The sequence below is a fragment of the Stegostoma tigrinum genome, chromosome 1, assembly GCF_030684315.1.
Source record: "Stegostoma tigrinum isolate sSteTig4 chromosome 1, sSteTig4.hap1, whole genome shotgun sequence".
Taxonomy (NCBI): domain Eukaryota; kingdom Metazoa; phylum Chordata; class Chondrichthyes; order Orectolobiformes; family Stegostomatidae; genus Stegostoma; species Stegostoma tigrinum.
Window position 1 is genome coordinate 22,480,616 of NC_081354.1, and position 21,056 is coordinate 22,501,671.

Sequence of the window (21,056 nt, forward strand, 5' to 3'; positions counted from 1 at the left end):
GAAGATTGATTCATCCAAAGCTCCTTAAATCAGTATAAGTAAAGCGAAAGATGATGAGTTTAATGATGATGAGAGAGGCTGCTCATAATGGCCACTTTATTAGGAAGTCACTGTTTGTGCATTTATTGCCTGAAAAGACTAATGGAAATTCCTCACATCTGAGGTAAAAACAACAAAGCATGGGCAATTATATTTTATGATTAAATGGTATAATTCTAAGAATAAAGACTTTTTACAAACTCATGTACAGAAAGTACTGAATATATGAGTTGTGTGTACAGAGGAGCAAGTCCCAAACAACATTTAATGAAATGTTGAATTGTATTAAATTGAATTGCATTGAATTTGCTTTATTATCGCGTACTCACATGAAAAGTTTATGAGTTGCCATTTAAGGCACTATCTTAAATACGAAGTACTTGGGTACAGATCATTCACTCTAAGCTCTTGGGGAACAAAATGGAAAAAATAGAGAAATAATAAATGCAGAACAAGGAAAGATAGGGATGGCAATCCAATATGGCAGTGCTAATATTTCAGGCATGAACTTTACGTTGCGAATAATGCTGCACAGCAGTTCACTGCTTTCACAGTTATATGTTTTATTTTAATTTAAATTTTTACACGTGCCGGTAGCTGGTAGTTTCTTCAGCTCATCCCAAGCCATCCAGACTAATATCCATAGTGGGCTGCCTAGACAAATGGGAATGTGACCAGCCATCTGTAAAAATGCAATTTGCAAACCTGAGAAGAATCAGGCCAGGAATAAAAATCAGGCTGTACATCTCTTTTACCTCTTTCTCTTTCTCTCTCTCTCTCTGTTTCTCTCATTCCCAACTTTCTTTCTCTTACTTTTCTTTCTGTAAATGGCTCAAAGCCAATTTATGTTTCTTGGTTTACCATCTGGAGGTTCAGTGAGGACACTTCAGCCTAATGTTTTGAAAAATCTCACTGTTGATTGGCCAACTCACATGTATCCGTACATCCCGATTGCCAATAACAGTGAGTCACTACTCAAAAACCCCCAAAGTTCATGTACAGATATCAAAGCAATGAAGAGCCAACATCCTTTCTTTGCTGGGAACCACATAAACCTACTTTATGGATTTATTGAGGACAAAATCTTTGAAGGAGTATCACACTGGCCTCAAAAAGCTAACTCCGTTTCCCTCTCCTCAGATGCTAAAAGACCTGCTTGAGTTTTTTCAATACCTACTCCAATGTCAACTCTTCCACTTTAGTGCCAGCATAAGTTTGGATTCAAGATGTTTCAGTTTGCTGTTAGCCCTCAAATGAACAACATGGAAATCCAAAAGATGGCCTGAAATTGGACTACAAATGCTTTGCAGCCATCATACAGCATGTCCTCTGGTGAAGAAAGAACAACAAACCCAAACAAAACAGTTCATAAACATATTGTCCACATGGCTCTTGAGTGCTAATTCAACAGCTTTTGGTTTCACGGCTTAAGGCAAATTCGAATTGTGCTTTATCATTTGGAAAAAACATGTGTTAATCCTAGTTAGCCTGATATTAGCACTGTGCCTACTTATCACTCATCTTTCTCTCTAAAATCCAAAATAAATATTGAAATGTCAACATATACAATGTGTACAAATCCCAGGAGTGGGACACAAATCCGTGACTTTCTGACTCAGAGACAATGAGAATGTAATATTGGTGTTTCTATTTTGTTCTTCTGTTTATCAAATCATTCACAAAAAGACCAGAATATAATTTTCAACAAAATGATTTGCACAGCTTTCTGATTACAGGAAATATTTTCTGAAAGAACTTTATGTCAACTATCACCATAATATTGTGACATAATACATTACAATCAAAGCAGCCTTGGTTTCAGAGCTGAGCTCAGATCCATTCTTGTTCATCTGAATAATTCTAAAATGTGCAACAAAGTTATTCTACTTGGTCCATCTTTAGATTAGATTAGATTACCTACTGTGTGGAAACAGGCCCTTCAGCCCAACAAGTCCACACTGCCCCTTGAAGGATCTCACTCAGACCCATCCCCCTATAAGCCACACACCCCTGAACACTACGGGAAATTTAGCATAGCTGATCTGCCTAGCCTGCACATCTTTGGACTGTGGGAGGAAACTGGAGCACCTGGAGGAAACCCACACAGACACGGCGAGAATGTGCTAACTCCACACAGACAGTCGCCCGAGGTTGGAATTGAACCCGGGTCCCTGGTGCTGTGAGGCTGCAGTGCTAACCACTGAGCCACTGTGCCACCCCAAAGTGAACACACCTTTACTTCACCACACTTCACAGCTTCTCCTCTTCCCCTCAGTGCTGCCCCTTGGTGTCATCATTCAGATAGGGGTCAAATTCCAAACATGCCCTCTATCAGCCCACCACTTTTATCAACTGTTTTACTTTACAACTGTTTTACTCCACTTTTCTGTCAGGTAGTTTGTCTGGCAAAGTTGGGTGCACCACAGCCTCCTCCAAGCAAGCATTGGGAAGATCAAAGGCATTGTCACTATCAACAGCACTGGCACTTTATCCTTGCCACTAACTTTCTTCCATTTCCTTGTCCCTGCCTCAGGTTTTACCAACCTGACCATAATCGTTTTTGCCTGCTGGGCCTGAATGGAAATTTCAAATAGAAACTCTCTATCAAAATTACTGCCCACTTCCATATAAAACACATCAACCGTGGCTGTGCTTGTTCAGACAATTTTCTTTTCCTCTCTATTTGTTTATGGATTGTGGGCGTCACTGGTGGCCAGTATTTCTTGCCTGTCCCTAGTTGGCCTTGAGAAGGTGAGTTGCCTTCTTGATCCACTGCAGTCCATCTGCTGTGGGTTGACCCATAATGCTATTAGGGAGGGAGTTCCAGGATTTTGACCCAGCAACAATAAAGGAACGGCTATATATTTCCAATTCAGTATGGTGAGTGGCTTGAGGGGAGCTTGCAGGTGGTGGTGTTCCCAGAAATCAGCTGCCCTTGGCTTCCAGATGGAAGTGGCCATGGGTTTTGAAGGTGCTGTCTGAGGATCTATGGTGAATTTCTGCCGTGCATCCTTTAGATAGTACACACTGTAGCTATTGAGTGTTGGTGGTGGAGGGAATGGATGCTTGTGGATGTTGTGCCAATCAAGTGGGCTGCTTTGTTCTGGATGGTGACAAGCTTCTTGAGTGTTGTTGGGGCTGCAGTCATCCAGGCAAGTCAGGGGTATTCCATTACAATCCTGAATTGTGCCTTGTAGATAGTGGACAGGCTTGGAGGAGTCAGGAGGTGAGTTACTTGCCAAAGTATTCCTAGTTTCTAACGTGTTGTTGTGACCACTGTTTTCATGTGGTGAGTTCAGTTGAGTTTCTGGTCAATGATAACACCCAGGATGTTAATAGTGGGGGATTCAGTAATGGTAACGCTTTCTCTCTAAAATCCAAAATAAATACTGAAATGTCAATATTTGAAACACCTTTGAATGTCAAGGGGTGGTGGTTAAATTGTTTCTTATTGGTGGTAGTCACCGCCTGGCATTTGTGTGGTGCGAATGTCACTTACCACTTGTCAGCTCAAGCCTGTGTTCTATTTGCACAGGGACTGCTTCAGTATCTGGGGAGTTGTGAATGGTGCTGAACGTTGTGCAATCTACGATGAACATCCCCACTTCTGACCTTAAGATGGAGGGAAGGTCATTGATGAAGCAGCTGAAGATAGTTTGGTCACGGACACTACCCTGAGGAACTCCTTGAGAGAAGTCCTGGAGCTGAGATGATTTACCTCTAGCAACCACGACCACCTTCCCATGTGTCAGGTATGACTCCAACCACCGGAGCGTTTGCCCCCGATACCCATTGATTCCAGTTTTGCTAGGTCTTCTTGACACCACACTCAGTTGAATGCAGCCTTGATGTCAAGGGCTGTCGCTCTCACCTCACCTCTGGAATTCAACTCTTTTGTCCGTGTTTAAACCAAGGTTGTAATGAGGTCAGGAGCTGAGTGGTCCTGGTGGAACCCAAACTGGGTGTCACCGAGCAGGTTATTGCTGAGCAGGTGCTGCTTGATAGAACTGTTGACACCATCCATCACTTTACAAATGAATGTGATAGACTGATGGGGTGGTAGTTGGCTGGTTTGGATTTATCCTGCTTTTTGTGTCCAGGATATACTTGGGCAATTTCTCACATTGTCGGTTAGACACCAGCGTTGTTACTGTACTAGAACAGCTTGGCTGAAGGTGCGGCAAAGTCTGCAGCAGAAATCTTTCAGTACTATTGCCGGAAGATCGTCAGGGCCCATAGCCTTTGCAGAGTCCAGTGTCTCCAACTGTTTCTTATTATTGTGTGGAGTGAATCTAATTGGCTGAAGACTGGTATCTGTAATGCTGAGGACTACTGGAGTAGGCCGAGATGGATCATCCACTCGGCACTTCTGGCTGAAGGTGCTGCAAAGGTTTCAGCCTTATGTTTTGCACTGATGTACTTGGGCTCGTCCATTAATGACGATGGGGATATCTGTAGAGCCTCCTCCACATGAAATCATAATCTACATTTCTGGTTTGCCAATCCAGATTCAGTTGAAGCAGCACTCTCTTGCTGGGCTTGAAACCTCCATCCTCTAACTGTCATTACTTCAGTGCATCTAAAACTCTGATGTTGGTGTGCTATCCCTTGTTGAAACTTGTTTGGCCTATTATACCTCTTTCCAGTCTAATTGACATTGGTTTGCAGTCCCCCAGTACATCAAATTTAAAACTTAAATTCTTGTGTTTAAATTGATCATGGCCTTTTCCATTCTTATCTACATCATGTACTCAATGTTACAACCACTTCTTGAACTCTCCATTCTCTGATTCTGAACTCCCTTGCATTCTGTTCTTTCTTTGGTAATATTCCTTAGCACAAGCAGACAGCAGCCTTTTGAATTTGCTTCTAAACAGTGTCCATCTCTGTACTTTTCTGACCTTTGTGAAAACCTTCCTGGAACCATTTATTTTTATCTCAACCTTCTGCTCTCCTTTCCTCCAATCACTTTCTTTGGACTAATGCATTTGGATTAATTTTCCCCCTCTTGCAAAATGTTGTGTTGTGATTTTCTGCATTACAGGTTTGTCCAATTGTGTGGTAAATGTTCTGTTGTTGATGGTGAGTTGTCCAATTTAAGTAAATATGGGTACTGACGTTTCAGCTCACTTACAAATGCAGTTTAGTTTCTGTCACCTACTATATTTTTAAAAGCTGAAATCATACTTCGCTGCAAGCAATAATTTGACATCATTAATTTGAGCGTGAGTGTTGTTCAGCAACTACATTCTGTATCTTTTTGTTTTGTTTGACATAGTAACATTTTCCTCTATAACAGAGAGCTAGCCCAAAGAAAGAAATAGTTATGTCTGACCATTTGTAAAGTGTCAATGCACTTAGAAGTGACAATACAGGCCTATCCGATTTGGATTTGTCAGGAATAAGACTACAGTGGGGAATACAATTTCATTAATATTCTTTCTTGGCGTACGTTTCTCTGGCCTGTGCAATCACCATTATAAGTTCATCTTTTCCACTGCGAAACAAATAATAATTGGTTGGAATTTGTCAAGGTACAAAAGCAGAGAAACAAAAATGAAGGAGAAAATCTGACTTTATATGCCCAGCGTAACATAAAATATTTATAATAAATATTTTCAAGGTTCATACAATTTGTCAGAGGAATGGCAATCAAATGAGCTGAAGTAAAGACAATGAAGTAAATAAGAAATGAATACATTTGTGCTAGGTATCAAATCTGGTGATGCCTCATATGATGTGACCATGAAGACACTTGGCGATGCAGCAAAGCCGAGAAAATACCGAATGTTATACCGACGCACATTATTTGCTCCTCACTGTGTGCAATAAAATTTCAGAGTGACCTTCTTTCCTTCTCATTTAATGCAAATTGCTTGTGACTGCCAACTTTTCATTTGCTTATTAAAAAGTTCCCGGAGGCTGCAGGAGCTGTGAATCAATTCTGCTCTCAAAGGGGTGAACAAAATATTTTTATGTGGCATTTCAGCAAGTTTGCACATCATTCGTTTAGTTGGCTGTATTTTACATGCAGCTCCCAATTATTGCAAGTACAAGATGAGAGCTCTTGTTTTCAAAAGAGTCATTTGATCAACAGAATTTTTTCTTCAATTTCACTTCTACACTTTGCTGTCATGATACTAACCATTCCCTTCCAGATCACCCAGTGCAGTAACATTTTGCTGATATGGTCTTGAGACAAAAAGAAAGATTCCAGGTTACATTTCCAATCTTATTCAGGCCATCAATAAGGCACTGCAATTGGCCTTAAAGGGAGAGAGTCATTAAGTTCACCTTCCATTCCCTACCCTTTCAACTGCTGTCCAGAGAACAAAATTGGATTTGCATTAATCTACTGCTCAAAAAGCCACTGTCATCTTCTGTCAGTAGATCTGTTAGATAATGGCACAATGTCTGCAGGCCACATATTTAATGTCTTGGACAAGACGTACAGAGCAGATTCAATAGACAACTTCTTTTCTGAATGCAGTGAGTGTTGCTGGCCTGGAATTTGCCACCTCATAGTGGAAACAGTGACAATCAATGATTGGAAAAGAAAACCGGACACGTAGTTGAGGGAAATGAATTTGCACAACTGTGAAGATAAGACTGAGGAATGAATGGACTGTTTACTCTTCAAGATGCTGACATGGATCTGACGGTCTGAATTGAACTCCTCCTGTGCTGTGCTATGCAACTCTTCCCTGCGACAAACGTCATTTTGATACAGAGCTGTAAGTCGAACTGACTCTATCCCAAGATGTATCTCAATCCCTTCAGGGGAGGCAGATAAAATATCAGAGACGGTTAAAAAGGACCACAGCAATGCAAGGAGAAGAAGAATTTGAATTCCGATGAAGCTTTTCAGATCACATCTGCCCCAAAGTGCATTATTGTCAATTCAATATGTTACAGCCCTGTTGTAAATTAGGAATCAGGAAAGAGGATTTTTTTTTACCCCCCACTCCTCTTCCCTTACTGTTCCTCCTCTATTTCCTTACAGACATAAACATCATGTTAAACAAATCAAATCCAATCTCACACCATTCATTCACATACAATTTGGCAATAACATAACAGTGACCATTTGTTGTATTTTTATACTGAACTTTTATGAACAGCAGTTACATAACATGCAATGAAAACATTAATGAAATGTTCTTGTCCAGAAATACGTGTCTTTTTGATTCAGCAACATTAAATGAACCAAATAAATGTGGTGAAAGTAGGCCCAGACATTATTTTAGAATCACAAAAACTCCAGAGATCATAAATATCTCGTGGCAGTTGAATGGCTGCTGCATTTCCTGCATTATGACAGCACTAATGACCTAGTTGGATCTAGCTTCAGGACATCTTGTGGTCAGAAAAAACAATGTTGAGCTGGAAGGACACAGCAGGCCACGCAGCATCGGAGGAGCAGGCAGTTTCAGGTCAGGACCCTTTTTCTGCAGAAGGCTCCCAACCGAAACATCAACTTACCTTTTCTTCTGATGCTGCCTGGCCAGCTGTGTTCCACTAGCTCCACACTGTGTTATCTCTGACTCCAGCATCTGCAGTTCTTATCATCTCCCCATGGTCAGGAAAGGTGTTTTATAAATTCAAATCTTCCTTTCTTCAGTCTATTCTTCTTGCAATAGAATCTTCATGATGCATGTCATTTCATTTACTTGTTCATAGGTGTTATGACACAGCTGTAGAACAGGTGGGACTTGAACTCTGAGTCTCGAGGTAGGGGCATTGTCACTACACCCACAGAGCCACACGATGCATGACATTGGGCACTGGGTTTGACGTGCTGCGGCGGAAGGTGTGTTCACTTTATTTTAATCACAGTTAGTTATCATGTACCTGCATGAACATATGCATTATATATTTCAACAAATTAAAGCAAATTAATTAGGTACCGGCCGAATAAACTTATATTTCATCATTATGATTTGTGTTAGCATGCTAACAGGTTACTGAGGGTAATAGTATATTTTTATTAAAATATCCCAATTTAATTTTATCATTTACATTTGCAATTAACCTTTATGATTGAATGACTTAGAATGCCGTTTTGATGTGAATTTTCTATTTTCATAAGCTGACTACTCTGACCTTACATTTGTGTGTGATTAAAAAAACCTACATCTTTATGAATACAATTTGAAAATATTGTTGGTTAATTATTTTAAACCTCTTCCTCAGAACAGTTCTGCACCTTGAATCCTGTTTCCTGTGAATAATTCTGGTTTACTAAATTGTTTTCTCTTTGACTTTTGTCTGTCTTTTGCAAATCCGCTGATTTTTTTTTGGCAAACAATGCCTCTGAATTCAATAGCTCACGGCTCTATGAGATTGCATGTGGGAAACTGATTAAAGGAGACCTAGTTGCAAATTTTTGTGGCAACCTGACCACCATTTTTATGCAAATAAATGAACTCAGCAGTGACCAAATACAGAATTTTCAACCTCATAAAGCTAAGGTGAGCAGGTATGATGAAATGTCTGCTAAATATTTTACTGGTTTGCTATCACAGTCTTAGCCACTGATTTTATAGGTAATAGAGGGAAGACAGAACCAGGCCCTCAAATGCCTGACTTAGATAATTGACCAATTCATCCTGTGAAGGAGCTTGCCAACTGCTCAAATGCCAGTTTGAAAATTTTGGAGAGAGTGCCAATAGTTACATGAGTAAATCTCAAGTAGAGGTCAGTTGCAACGCAACAGAGAGCTGCATGGAGATAGTAGGAATTGCCGATGCTGGATTCTGAGATAACAAGGTGTAGGGCTGGATGAACACAGCAGGCAAGGCAGCAGGGCTTTTGTTTATAACTCATTCATAGAATTTTGCATTGCTGGCTGGTCCAGTATTTATTGCCTATCCCTAGTTAGCCTTGAGAAAGTCATTGTGAGCCAACTTCTTGAGCTGCTGCAGTTCATTCAAAGTAGAAGCACTAACATTGCTGTTACAAAGGGAATTCCAGGATTTTGACCCAGCAACAGTGCCCAAAGAGCAGGCTGAGTTCATTGGAGGAGGAGTAAAAAGTTGAAGAGTACGAAGAAGCAAATACAGAGATAAGCAATTCCTATGATCACTGGGTGGTGACTAGGGCTGACATAAGAATGTAGTTTTTGTTAACGAGATGTAAATGCTTTTTCACACAGGACTCTTTCATGCACTTTGCCTTGTAAAACCATATCTTTCTTTTTGTATTTTGGATTGTGGACTGAAATAGGGAAGGGAAGGATTGATGAAGGATTATTGAATATTTTTTATAAAGCAAGTAACCTGACACTCGTTGTGAGTGCTGTTCATACAAATATAGAACCATTGTGCCTGTGACTCCGAAGACCACACATCAGTGCCCAATTAATCATACCTGTGTCAGTCCCCCATCCTCCACGTGGGAACTATCCAGTTGCTACTGCCCTAGACGTTTCCTCCTTCTTTTGAAAAAGTGCTATTCTTTTCGATAACGATGAAGGTCCATCTAAGTGAGGTTATAGACGCTGGTGGAGGGTGTGCTTGAACAAGGTGACTGTTCAGATTGCTAAAGTGTCACTGTCCCCCTTTATTACTATTGCATTGGCAATACAAGAAGGAGAACATTAGTCTTTTATGGCACTGCACCCAGGCCCTCCAGAAACATTTTGATTGTTGACAGTTTTCATCACATCCAGCCTAGCCTGCTTAGTCTAGCTGGTGCCTTTCTTCCTACACTTTCTAGGACTATGACTTCTTGTGTCCCTCCCAATGCATCAAACAGGCATGCCAGTGTTACATGTGTGAAGCATGGAGAATGCCTATCCCTGGTTCCAGGGTCTGCCTCTCCTCTTCCAAACCTTCCACTTCCATCGGAAATCAAAATAGCTGCCTCAGTAATGGCTCCTGCCATGCCTTTAAAGTGGACATGTAATTTCCCATGTGTGGTCTTAGCAGTTGTCTTCTAAACATTCTAGAAATCAAAGTCAGCTATGCAATCAATACGTCATGTGTCTCCTAATGGGACTTGAGTACTAACTATTGTGTTACGAGTTGCCACAGTGACAAGTTGCCTCTTGAAGAAATAAACAACAATTGGAAGTTACCCCTATCCGGCAACATGTGACAATGTTTTTTCACTTAGTGTCTGGGTAGGTCTGTGGAGTGTTGTTTGCCCAATTACCTTTGTCTTAATAACATGTATTTGTAGCAAGACCCCTTTTCCCACCGATGCTGACAGGATGGCTTGGTCACGTGACTCTCACAAGAGGTGAATCCCACTGCCTTATCACTGCACAATTTAGAAATAACTGCCAGCTAAGAGATTAACGTTGCTCTATACGACATCCACTGAACATATCATAACCTTCAACCTTTGGATGGCAAAGGAAACACCTCTGGACCTCAAAAAAACAGCCAAAATTCTGTATCTGGCGGACACTGCTGCAAACAATCACCTTTCTTCCATTGAAACAGTGAAGCAGAATTATATTTTAGCAGTATTCCACAGACAAACTTCAACGTAATGTTTGAGACGAAGAAACTGTTTAAGGCTCATGAACTGCTAGGCTAAACAATTAAGCACCTGCAATTCAAGGCTATAAATTAAAATTTTGGATTTTTGGATTGCATCTGAAAAACAAGGACATTGAACATCTGCTGTCACTCTGTTATTCTGCAATTCGATTGTTGATTTATTTTTGCTGGGGTGGCATGGTAGCTCAGTGCTTAGCACTGCTCCCTCACAGCACCATGAACCCAGCTACAATCCCAGCCTGAGGCAATTGTCTGTGCGGAGTTTGCACATTCTCCCTATGGGTTTCCTCTAGGTGCTCTGGTTTCCTCCAGCAGTCCACAGATGTGTAGGTCAGGCGGATGGGCCATGCTAAATTACCCACAGTGTCCAAGATATGCAGGCTCGGTGGCATAGCCATGGAAAATGCATGGTTGTAGGGACGGGGTAGGGTGGTGGGCCTATGTGGGATGTCTTCAGAAGGTTGATGTGAACTTAATGGGCTGAGTGGTTGGCTTCCACACTGTGGGGATTTTATAACTGATTAATCTCTTTACCCTTGTCACTTCAATCTTTCATTGTGAGGATTTGTGTGTGTGTTTGCATTGCTAAGTCTGCTACACTGTGTAAGTGTAAAACAAACTCTACATCTGGATTAGCTTTACAGCAGTATTGCTACAATCTTTACAAACCAGGATCGAAAAATAGGGGGAGTGGAGAAATACACCTGGACTATTTAAAAAGGATAAAATTCAATCCCGATCTATTTGCAGTTGGTGAAAAACATATATCAGAGGTGGGACCTGGAAATAGTTCTAATATTGGGTTCCTGACTACCAAGGCAAAATTGTGCTGCAGAAATCACTCACTCAAATTTTCTACTTTCGTTAAACGTAATTCAATTTTGAACAATATTTCCACTAGCTGAATGTTAGAAAAAATCCCAAGTCAAGTAACCTTTTTGAATTCCCTGTCATGGATAAAATGCGTCCATTCTCTCATTACCCATGCTCCCTACATTTTGTTTGAAAGCCTGCTGCCTTTTCCCAATCTCACCAAACAATTTAATCACAATACGTTGTAAACATTTCATAGAATCCCTACAGTGTGGAAATAAGCCATACAGCCCATTGAGCTCACGCCAGTCCCTCCAAAGAGAATTCCACTCAGACCTGTCCTCCTACCCTACCCCTGTAGCCTTGTGTTTCCCTTCATTAGCATGTATATCCCTGGATACTATGCGCAATTTAGCATGGCCAATCCATCTAACCTACACATCGTTGGACAGTGGGAAGAAACTGGAGCACCCAGAGGAAGTCCATTCAAATGGCAGGAGAATGTATATACCCTACACAAACACTATCAAGAATGGAACTGAACCTGGGGCCCAGGGACTGTCAGGCAGCAGGGCTAACCACTGAAACACCGTGCTGCCCAAAAATTGTCCTCGAGCGAGGTAGGAGCCGCACCTACTATCTTCTCGTCTGTAGTCAGATGTATTATATATTGCGCCACTGTTCTTGCTCATTTTGTGAGTTTAAAAATAAAATATTTATTGATTCTCACACACAACATCAAAGACGTTCTTGCATATGCACAGGTTAGATACGGGCAAAGTCAATCAATTTCCACAGCTTTTGTGAACAGTTAGAAGCTCTTGTGCTGCAGTGGCTAGTGTCCCCTGCTCCTGGATCGAGAGACCTGAGTTTAAATCTCATCTGCTCCAGAGTTGAATAATAACATCCTGAACAGGCTGTTTCAAAAATACAAACCGGAACAGCTTGAGGAAGGTCTCGGAGTTCAGTGATAAGATCTCTGCCCCTGAGGTAGCAGGCCTAGATTCAAGTCCCAAATCTTCTGGATAAGTGTCACAGCAACTCTGACCAGGTTGATTAAAATACCTACATTAATGTCAGTGATAACAAGATGTTGAGCTGGATGAGCATAGCAGGCCAAGCAGTATCATTTCTGGTGAAGGGTCTAGGCCCGAAACATCAGCATTCCTGCTCCTAAGATGCTGGTTGGCCTGCTGCGTTCATCTGGCTCCACACCTTATTATTTCGGATCTCCAGCATCTGCAGTTCCTATTATCTCTGATACAATAATGTCAGTCTCTGGTTTGCAATTTCTGACCTCCCACATAGCAAGCCGATTGACTCTTGGATAGTTTTGAGTCTCGGACAGCAAAGGATTCATCGCAGATTTGAAGGCTTTTCACAGTTGAACGTCCAAGAGGTTGGTTCTGCAAGAGGTAGCTTTGAAGTTGGAATGGAATGGGGCAGTCCTTCTAAGATAACAAAGTGTGAGGCTGGATGAACGCAGCGGGCCAAGCAGCATCTCAGGAGCACAAAAGCTGACATTTCGGGCCTAGACCCTTCATCAGAGAGGGGGATGGGGAGAGGGTTCTGAAATAAATAAGGAGAGAGGGGCAGGCAGACCGAAGATGGGTAGAGGGGAAGATAGGTGGAGAGGAGAGTATAGATGGGGAGGTGGGGAGGGAATAGGTCAGTCTGGGGAGGACGGACAGGTCAAGGAGGCGGGATAAGGTTCGTAGGTGGGAAATGGAGGGGATAGATGAGAGGAAGAACAGGTTAAGGAGGCGGGGACGAGCTGGGCTGATTTTGGGATGCAGTGGGGGGAGGGGACGAGCTGGGCTGGTTTTGGGATGCAGTGGGGGTAGAGGAGATTTTAAAGCTTGTGAAGTCCACATTGATGTGAGGATGAGGGGGATTTTCTTCAGGCAGTTATTGCAGGGGCAGGGTGTGAGGGATGTGTTGTGGGAAATGCGGGAGACACGGGCCAGGACGTTCTGGACCACTGCGGGGGGGAGGTTGCGGTCCTTGAAGAACGCAGCCATCTGGGATGTGCGGGAGTGGAATGCCTCATCCTGGGAGCAGATGCAGAGGAGGTGAAGGAATTGGGAATAGGGGATGGAATTTTTGCAGGGGGGGTGGGTCCTCACATACCACCCCACCAAACTCCGCATCATCCTCCGACACTTGCGCCATCTACAATCCGACCCCACCACCCAAGGCATTTTTCCATCCCCACCTTTGTCTGCCTTCCGCAGAGACCACTCTCTCCATGGCTCCCTTGTTCGCTCCACACTCCCCTCCAACCCCACCACACCCAGCACATTCCCCTGCAACCACAGGAAGTGCTACACTTTCCCCCACACCTCCTCCCTCACCCCCATCCCAGGCCCCAAGATGACTTTCCGTATAAAGCAGACATTCACCTGCACATCTGCCAATGTAATATACTGTATCCACTGTACTCGGTGTGGCTTCCTCTACATTGGGGAAACCAAGCAGAGGCTTGGGGACCGCTTTGCAGAACACCTCCGCTCAGTTCGCAATAAACAACTGCACCTCCCAGTTGCAAACCATTTTAACGCCCCCTCCCATTCCTTCGACGACATGTCCCTCATGGGCCTCCTTCAGTGCCACAATGATGCCACCCGAAGGTTGCAGGAACAGCAACTCATATTCCAGTTGGGAACCCTGCAGCCCAATGGTATCAATGTGGACTTCACAAGCTTTAAAATCTCCCCCTCCCCTACTGGATCCCAAAACCAGCCCAGCTCGTCCCCTCCCCCCACTGCATCCCAAAACCAGCCCGCTCATCCCCACCTCCCTAACCTGTTCTTCCCCTCAGCTATCCCCTCCTCCCACCTCAATCCACACCTCCATTTCCCACCTACTAACCTCATCCCACCTCCTTGACCTGTCCGTCCTCCCCAGACTGACCTATTCCATCCCCACTTCCCCACCTATACTCTCCTCTCCGCCTACCTTCCCCTCTATCCATCTTCGGTCCACCTCCCCCTCTCTCCCTATTTATTCCAGAACCCTCTCCCCATCCCCCTCTCTGATGAAGGGTCTAGGCCCAAAACGTCAGCTTTTGTGCTCCTGAGATGCTGCTTGGCCTGGTGTGCTCATCCAGCTTCACACTTTGTTATCTTGGATTCTCCAGCATCTGCAGTTCCCATTATCTCTGGGGCAGTCATTCTGTCTGTTAGAAACTCCCACTTTCTGGATAATGTTTTTAAGCGCCTTAGCTTGATGGCTAGTTAGTTTGTTATTTTCTGATCACTGAGCAGTTGACCTGTTGGGTTTCTGGTTAAAGTATCTGTAAAAGCTTTTGAAGAAAAGACAAATATAAAGGTTGCCTCCCCATGTGAATGTTCACAAATTTGAGTGCTATTTTGAATTAACAGAGTAATAACCAAGTTGATTTCAATGTCTTTTGTTGGGACAGTTACCTAGCCTTGTTTGGATGGAGGGATCTATGGCAAGTCGATAGTGTCCATTCACTTCTGACTGCCTGCCCCAAATTTTGTTTTACCTTTCCCCTTCGTCCGGCATGAAGCAGGGAGCCAGGCAATCTGGGGAATTCTACAGCCATTTTCCGTGAGTTCATCTTTATGGAAAGAGATGTGTGATTACCCCAGAAGGCTTTCAATGGCCATGTTAAATTATGTGTTCACTTCAGACTCGTTACAGTCTGCAGCTCAAATGCCATAGTTCAAATCACTTCCGGCAGCCACTTGTTGCGTCCGGTTTTTAAAAATATTGACTGAAAGCACATAATATGACATATTTATACTCGAGATGATAATATTGTTGATTAGATTTTCTAGTATACTTAAGATTAATGCTAGTAGCTTACTCAGACTAATTAAAAAGGTTACAGCTCCTCCAATGAATGAACCCTTCCAGTAAACTTTTCAACAGTAATGGAACAGTAAATCCTTCACATCGAGGAGTTTTATTATATACAACTCAATAATCACTCCTTTACATGTTGCAAACTGGGAAGAGGACATGACTTCAAAGAGTAAAAGTAATTCTACTGGTCAAAGAAACCAGCAATGTATTTGTCTTCTGTCTAAGTAATCATGCTAAGGATATAGAGGCAAGACAAGTGAATGGAATTGAGGTACATGTCAGCCAAAATATAACAGAATGATTCAGTTGGCTTAAGGGGATGATTGATACAATCCTATTCCTATTTCTTCAAAGATTAATGTTTAACATAGAGGATGTAAGTGATGTTGTGGCAAGAAAGAACTGGATAACATAAGCATATATGTGGAATTTGATGTACATTTGAAGAATCTTACTAAAGTGAAAGTATGGTTCAATGTTAGGTCACTGAGACACAGTAACATTGCAAAGGCAGAAGATGGCTCACTGTGGGAGATCCTCAGACTATGATTTGATAGAGAAGACAGGAACCAGAACGAGGGCAAAATACAGTAAGCTGTACAGTGAAGAACAGGGTCAGAGGAGAAATAACATGGTCAACCAGGACAAAGATTGCAAGGAGGGGTTGTGCTGCAAGATCTCAGTCGCTTAAGATGTAATTTGCATCAGTACTATTTCTACACTGTGATGGGAATGAAAGGTGTTTTTCATTAGTCATTTCCAAAGTTGTAGGAACGCTGGGCAAAGATTTAGGAGTTTTATTCCAAAAACTTTTCCTACTGTTTGCTCATGAATGATTTTTTTAAAAAAATTATATCAAATTAAATTATATTTGACAGGCAGTAAGGCTTGAAGGAATCCAATTTTGCTGCTGCCAATTAAGTGGGTGAAAATGCACTATCGGTGTTGCAATTACCAGTCATTAGTGGCTCTGACTTCTCTCAGTTTTCACATATCCTACATTTTTGTGAATTGAATTGCCGAAAGTAATTATGGACAGGCACTCTTGTTGCTAGAAAGCTCATGCTATCAAAGTGAATGAAATTCAAATGCAGTCATTTTCAAAGAACACCAGATAGTCAGCTAAAGGGGTAGTCGAAACAAAGGAAGCAGACCCTTTATAGATCTGCAAAAAGAAAAATTATGACTTCAACTAAAATAATGTCAGAGGATGCATTCAAAGAGTTTTCTATGGATATGCTGTAAAGCCTGCAATTACAACATTTGACAAATGATAAATGTGTTTGATATTTAAAGGAACAATGCCTTCGGGAAAGAAAAATGATTGTCTGTCAAATCTGGAGACGCTGACTTTTTTTCCAGCAAAATATTGAGTGCAAAACCCTGTGGATGAACATCAAGCCCTCCCTTATTCATGATCACGAGGTCAATGCAGAACACTTTAACAACTGAGCCTGATTAACACAGATATTCATTGGATTTGTCCAGCTCCAGCTTCAACCTGGAGATGTAATCTCATCCTTCAAGGCAACCAGAACCCGAGCAGCAATTAATTTGAATGGACAAAATATGTGGTTGGGGATCTCGCAAATGGCCAAGGTGCAGTTGCTGTCAACTTTCAGGGCCATCGCGTGCTTCTGCAACGATAAATTCTGACCACAGGCAAGTTACTATGCTGAAGAAGAATGGCAGACAAGGGCTGGAGGAGTCCTGAGAGATGGAGTCTCCTTCTGGAGCCTTGCTACACTTGATCCACAGAATGGTGTATTTATTAGATTTCCAACTCTCTTCAGGGCATTCTTCTGTGTGGAATGTTTCCCTAACAAAGCAGGTACTAGAAATCATAATTGAAACCACATTTTAAAATTGCATCAGGATCCAAGTGACACTGAAACCAAGTTTTACATTTTGAAGTGCTCCTCACCGGGTTGCGACCAGTGCCTGTGATGCTGACAAAACCAGGTCTATTTAACAATGCAAGGTTCGGCTTGGAAACAGTCAATGCCGCTTTACATATATGTTAACCTGTTGTCATCTTTGCTTTTTGTTTGGTAGCGGTGTAAACAAAGCTAATAAATATCAGAGGAAGTAGCATAACTGTGTATGACTTTGATCACAAAGATGAGCTAAAGTAACTGTGATTAACATCATCACATCATGGTTTCATGAAGAAGAGTTGTAAAAAATTGCAAGACACATTTTTCATCAAGGAAGTGTCCCTTTAAATTTCTTCTTGTATCATGCCCATCATGTATTTGCCAGTCTAAATAGGTGTGAGGAGCTTGCCAGTAAAATGGAAAGTCCTTTCCGCATAACATGGTTGGCTGCTTAATTGTTACCATGTCGAGTAATGCCTTTAGCAGGCAGCACAATGTAAGTTACAAAGCGAACAAAGCTTCTGTGTTCCAAAACACTTCTCTGAAAGCTGAATGCAGCGCAGAAACTCAAGGATACAACAGGAACGTTTTGACCTTGGCTTTTGTTACCAACCAGCCATGATCTGAACTTTACTCTCTCATTCTCCACGCTTCACTGTTAGACACAACTGTAACTGAATCCATTTGGCACCAAAAAAATGCAATTGAAATTCTGAAAATAGAATCACATTTACATGTAATCAAGTCTTACAAAACAGATTACATCACTCTGAAATAATTCTTGCCTTGGGTTTTTGTTCATCTGATATTTTAGTTAGAAATATTAATTTGAAGTTAAAATCTCATGAAGAATAAACTTGGCAATTTCATCATTGTAGGGGAAGTGGTGGTGAGGAGAGGTGGAGGAGGCGTTAGCTGGATTTTCACTGCGAGTACTGCAAAGTAGAAGGCAAGCTAGCAAGGTACTGAAAGCATCTTTTTACAGATCGGATTAATCAAAGTGTTGGATATTATCTCGTTTCCAGGAACGTGGGGAGGTTGTTTTTGATAAATGAGATGAAATTCCCGCATGAATAAAATCAATCACCGTTTGAGACCCTGTATCATTGATCTGTGTAAACTATATATTATTAATTTTGCATGGTTTAAGCTTTTAAAAAGTTAAAGTACTCAGCAAAATGACAAAAAGTATTTGATTTGCAGAAGGCTGGAAAACTAGATGCTGCTGTTAAATAAAAGTTTTATTTGAAATTCCAGTCAAAGTGTATTTGTAAGTCTCAGTTCTGGTTCTCAAGGGAAGAGATGGGTGCCAGGGAAAATGCTAATATGTAGCAAACAGATGCTGAATGCATGTTGAACTCATGAGTGTGTGAAAAAGATTGAGTATTCAATATGCAAGAAACTAAACTGTTTATATCAAAGGTCACTTTGAATTTCAAAAGAATCAAACAAGGAGAGCTTCTTGATGAAAACTTGAAATCATGTTTCAAACAATGAGTGAAACAATCAATCAGTGATGTGGAAACCAAAAATTAATCTTATTTCAGAATGACGATGAAATATAGTCTGTAGCAGATGACTAAAAATAAAGAATGAACCAAAAATAAAACATTATCAGAGATAATGGGAACTGCAGATGCTGGAGAATTCCAAGATAATAAAATGTGAGGCTGGATGAACACAGCAGGCCAAGCAGCATCTCAGGAGCACAAAAGCTGATGTTTCGGGCCTAGACCCTTCATCAGAGAGGGGGATGGGGAGAGGGAACTGGAATAAATAGGGAGAGAGGGGGAGGCGGACCGAAGATGGAGAGAAAAGAAGATAGGTGGAGAGAGTATAGGTGGGGAGGTAGGGAGGGGATAGGTCAGTCCAGGGAAGACGGACAGGTCAAGGAGGTGGGATGAGGTTAGTAGGTAGATGGGGGTGCAGCTTGGGGTGGGAGGAAGGGATGGGTGAAGAACCGGTTAGGGAGGCAGAGACAGCAACCAAAAATAAGGCATGCAAAAATCAGATTAGGATGGGGGCACCAGACTAGAGAATTCACAAACCTGACTCAATGGCTTGTCACTTCACTTATCCCCTGGATTTTTGCAGGGAGCTGGGATAACTACAATTCCACCAAAGCACTCCTGTTTCTTTCAACTCCAATCGGGAGTCCTGAGTAAAGGACAAAGTCATCCCATAAAGAATTTTGTTTTATTATTATTTCCTATTACTTTCACCTAAACAAAAGCTTGTTAAATTAATATTTCCTTTAGCATAAACTGGAATTGAAGGAAATCCCAACATCTCCAAGCTTCACCTACTCGTAATTGATTCCTGTAACATGAATCATCTTAGACAGCCGATTCCTGTTAAACCATTTGCTAGCTCTAGGAATAGGAAGTGCTTATTAATAGATGTGTCTCAGTTGATTATTTGACTTAGATATTTTTTAGAAAGTCAATATGCAAAATATTCCCTTTCGTTCAGTGCCTCTGGGATTTTGGGAAGTTCTCAAAGGACTTTAGGCTGCTGGTCATGCACTTCACCACTTTCACATTTCAAATCGTTGTGCAGCCTGCAACAACTTGGCATTTAAAAAGGTGTTTCTTGTATTGGAAAATTCAAAGCCACTTCACAGAACCGACCTAAAACAAAAGTTGACATTGAGTCCTCGAGGAGATATTACGTAAGGTGACAGAAAACATGGTGAAAGCAGTAGATAACAGATACTGTACAAAACGCCAGTGCGACCTCACTCAGAATATTGCATGCAGTTCTGGCCGCCCCATTACAGGAAGGATGTGGAAGCATTGGAAAAGGTGCAGAGGAGATTTACCAGGATGTGGCCTCGGTCTGGAGCGCAGGCCCTATGAAGAAAGGCTGAGGCTCTCATTGGAGAGAAGAAGGCTAAGAGGGGATTTAATAGAGACATTCAAGATGATCAGAGGATTAGGTAGGGTGGACAGTGAGAGTTTTTTTTCCGAGGATGATGACTTCAGCCTGTACGAGGGGGCATAGCTACAAATCGAGGGGTGATAGATTTAAGACAGATGTCAGACGCAGGTTCTTTAATCAGAGAGTGGTAAGGGCGTGGAACGTCCTGTGTGCCAATGTAGTGAATTCAGCCACTTTAGGGGCATTTAAACAGTCCTTGGATAAGCATATGGATGATGATGGGATGGTGTAGGAAGATGGGCTTAGATTAGTTCACAGGTCGGCACAACATTGAGGGCCGAAGGGCCTGTTCTGTGCTGTGTTGTTCTATGTTCTAAAGGAGAGAGCTTGTAAGGCAGAGAGATTTACAAAACATTGCCTGAATTTTGGACCTAGGCCACTGAAGATGATTACTAGTAGTGAGAAAAACAAACAAAATTGGGAACAATCAAGATACCAGATTTGGAGGACTGCAAAGATGTATTCGATGAAAGGAGGGTTCAGCAATAAGGAGGGATGGCATCAAAGGGGGAATTTGAAAACAAGGATTTTAAAACTGAGACTAAGTTAATCACATCCATAGATGAACTGATATAAAGGCATCTGGCAAAACATTGGGATAAGATGAATGGAAATGCCAAAACAAGGCTTGACATGTTATTTCAGGGCTTGTCTGATGACTTTGCGTAAAGAATTAAATGTTTGCAGTTACATAGCACCTGTTGTGACGACAGGATGTCTCAAAGTGCTTTTCAGCTAATGAGGTCTTTGTGAAGCTAAACAATGCTGTAATATAGGAAACCTAAGAATGGACTGGAAAAGAGGGTGTCTGGTGGAAACCTCAAAAACCATTGAGCCCCTCAAGTATTTAAATCTATCAATTAGTAATTTATTTCAAGGTACACCAGAAAATGAGATTTCTTTTCCCATGAATTTGTGACAAGACAGTATTAATTTGGAATAAATAATGAGCTGCACATTCAGCAGACACAATTGTGAAATATTTAAGAGCATTTCGCGACAAGCTACATAGAGACTTATTTTGCAAATGCTTTTAAATACAATT